Raw genomic sequence first — 3,401 nt, 5'->3', positions numbered from 1 at the left:
AGAGTTTTAATAATAGAATACAATTTATGGATAGCTGAAATTTAGAATAAAAAATAAAATCCTAAATTGGAATTTTAATATGAAGAAAAAGAGTTCATGTAGAATTACAATTTAGAAATAACTCCAATTCAGAATAAAAACTATGGAACGTTAAAAGAAGAGACCATCTAGAACACAACACAACACAACATTACAAATAAAATTCTAATAATAAATAAAGTAAAGTCCAAAATTAGATTTTTAATAAAAATTCCAAATAAACTTCAAACATCATTAAAATATAAAAAAATATAATAAAAACTAAATAGGTAAAGACTACGTAGAGAAATACAATATATAAATATAGAAAAGCAATTTAATTAAAATTCGGAATAAAAATAACTATAAAAACAAAGAAGAAGCATTGAGTAGAGGTGTCACTTGCCATGGGAGAGTGAGTTGAGGGGTGACAAAGGATTAAATTGGCGGTGATGGCTTCTAAAAACTATAATAATAAAACGTCGATGTTGATATTTTTGATTTTGTAATGTGCCTAATAAAAAAGAGTAGCGCCAGGCAGTGAGTGATGGGGGACAAAGGATCAAGTAGGGAAGAGATAGCTGGTACCAGAGGCGATATGAGGGATGGCTACGGAAATAACAAGGAGAGACAAGATGCAGACGAGCAAAAAGATGATGCAGGGACTCTAAAAAATATTTTAAAAGTAATCATTATTTTTATAAAATCATAATTTAATGGTGTATAATAGGGATTTTATTGGAGATGCTCGATCATTATGATCTATTTCTTCAAAAGATTTTACGTTGAAAAACTGTAGATAATTTTACATCATGATATAATTTTATTTCAGTATTAGCTGCGCAATGGTGCAGGACATCCTGCTAGTTATCTTAATATCTTATCTTATATATTGATTTCAGGGATGGAAATGAGGCATATGATTGGGCCACGTGGCTCACTCAGAATTTAGGGTTAGCTCCTACGAAAATCAGCCACGTGTCTGGTGCGATCTCTGATTCTACTAGAGAGTCAGTCGTGCATTGTCCCGTGCAATCTGCATTGAACTTTCAGATAAATATATTTTACTTGGGTACAAAAATTCTGAGCTAAATTGTAAAACCATTGACCGCAAAAATAGTAAATATAGAAAAACACCAGTATGCAGTAGTAGATTATAGAGGTTTTTAGAAAATCCTTCTTCCTTCATTATCAAAATCAATGTTCGCCTAAACAGCCGCCTAGCCCGTCTAGACGGTGATTAATCTCTAGTCGGCGACAATTTGTCCAGTTTACACCCTAGGCAGTGAATTAGTCGATTTACCGCCTAGACGGTCCTAGTCGGTCCTAGGCGGCCTGGACGGCCTGGACAGGACGGTGCCTGAGCGCAATTAGACAACGGGACAGTGCGTCTAGGTGGCGACTAGGCGATAGAAATCAAAATTTGGGCATGATAAAATTTAGAAGCGCCATGCGGGACCAACTCGGTATAGAAGGGGATTTAGGTTGCCTTATTTGAGAGCCTAGAGAGAGAGCGCAATCCCTGCCTACCCCTTTTTCACGTGCACCGCCACGAGCGACGGCTCCGTCGCCGCGCCCATCGATCTTCCACCGTGCCGCTACGTTCTTCCCTCTCCTCCTCTGCTGCTCCACGTTCTTCCCCCTCCTTTGCTGCTCCTGCTCTCCATCTCATCCTTCATCCTTGCTGTCAATGGAAGGTGGCAAACACATCAATTGAAGCAGTCAAGCATGGAACCACTCAAGCAGCCTACGCCAACCCTAGATCAGGCCATCAGGGGATCAGGCTCCCCTCCACCACGTCACCTCCTCTGTTCTTCCAGTTCTAGATAATTTTTTCTTCCTCTCTCCTAGCCCCAGCCCCTCAGATCTATAAAGTTATGATTTATGAATTATGATGTGCATGTACAATGGCTATACTGATGTGTTCGCTATCCCTATAGATTTGTACTAAATCCAATGCTTCGTGTGCAGTGTCAGTGTGTTGTATGATGATTTCTGAAGTTAACTATGATTTATGCTATTTGCCTAAATACATATATTTACCGAGTACCGAATGTCTAGAATCAGTATTTTTGTGTGAAATAAATAGAAAAAACGTCTAATTCGCCTAATCCGTCTAGTCACCACCTAATCAGCCTAGTCGCTAGTCAGTAGGTGGCCGTCCGACTAGCGTTTAGTGACTAGGTAAACACTGATCAAAATAAAAAAAAGCAAGAGATTCCAGAGGTTACAAAAGAACATTGGATCTGTCCCTTTGCAACCAAAAAAATTCCTTCTCTCTCGATCATGAAAAATAAGAAAATAATAAAGATCGAAGGGAAAAAATAGAAGAAAAATGTGGTAAGCTACTTCGCCTACCCGGCACAGTAGCCATCATCCAACTTCCTGGTGGTTCTTAAGAACATTGGATCTGTCCCTTTGCAACCAAAGAAATTCCTTCTCTCTCGATCAAGGAAAATAAGAAAACAATAAAGATCAAAGGGGAAAAAATAGAAAGCAAAATGCCGTAAGCTACTTCGCCTACCGATCAAAGGGGAAAAAATAGAAAGCAAAATGCCGTAAGCTACTTCGCCTACCCGACACAGTCACTGGTAGAGAAACCATCTTTGGTCGGTCGACCCATATCCACAATAGTCCCGGTTCCATTAAAAATCGGGACTAAAAATGATTTTTAGTCCCGGTTAATAAGAGGAAGATCTTTAGTCCCGGTTGTTGTTACCAACCGGAACTAACTCCAACCGGGACTAAAGTTCATTTTTAGTCCCGGTTAATTCCATGTCAGGCTGTGTCAGGGCCCTATGATCTTTAGTCCCGGTTAGTAACACCAACCGGGACTAAAAATAGGGAATAAAAATCAAAACACACTATATAATCCATAGTACCGATCCTCTTTTCTCGTCCACACAACAAACTCCTCCCTCTATCTCTTTTTTTCCTCTCTAACTTCTTATCTCTTTCCTTATCTCTAACTCCCCTCAGCTCCTTCCTTTTTTCCTTCACCACAGTGCAGGCGGCCGGCGCGGAGGCGGCGACGCGGGGGACGGCGCGGCAGCGCGGGGGGCCGCGCGGCGGCGGCGGTGGGCGGCCAGCGCGGCGGCGCGGGAGGCCGCGCGGCGGCGCCTGGGGCCGCGCGGAGGCGGCGGCTGCGGTGGGCGGCCGCTCGGCGGCGACCGGCGCGGCGCTGGCCGGCCGGCGCGGAGGGGAGGAGGGGAGGCGGCAGTGGCCGCCGGCCGGATTTTTTTTCTTTTTTTTTTTGAGATGTGAATCTGTGATGTATTTTTGTGTGAGATGTGAATCTGTGATGAATTTTTTAGAACCCTGTGATGTAATTTTTTTAAGAGTTTGTGATGTATTTGGAGATGATTTGTTTGAGGATTTGGAGA

This window comes from Oryza sativa, chromosome 11 (genome assembly GCF_034140825.1).
Source record: "Oryza sativa Japonica Group chromosome 11, ASM3414082v1".
Lineage (NCBI taxonomy): Eukaryota > Viridiplantae > Streptophyta > Magnoliopsida > Poales > Poaceae > Oryza > Oryza sativa.
Note: the sequence above shows the minus strand (reverse complement) of the source record.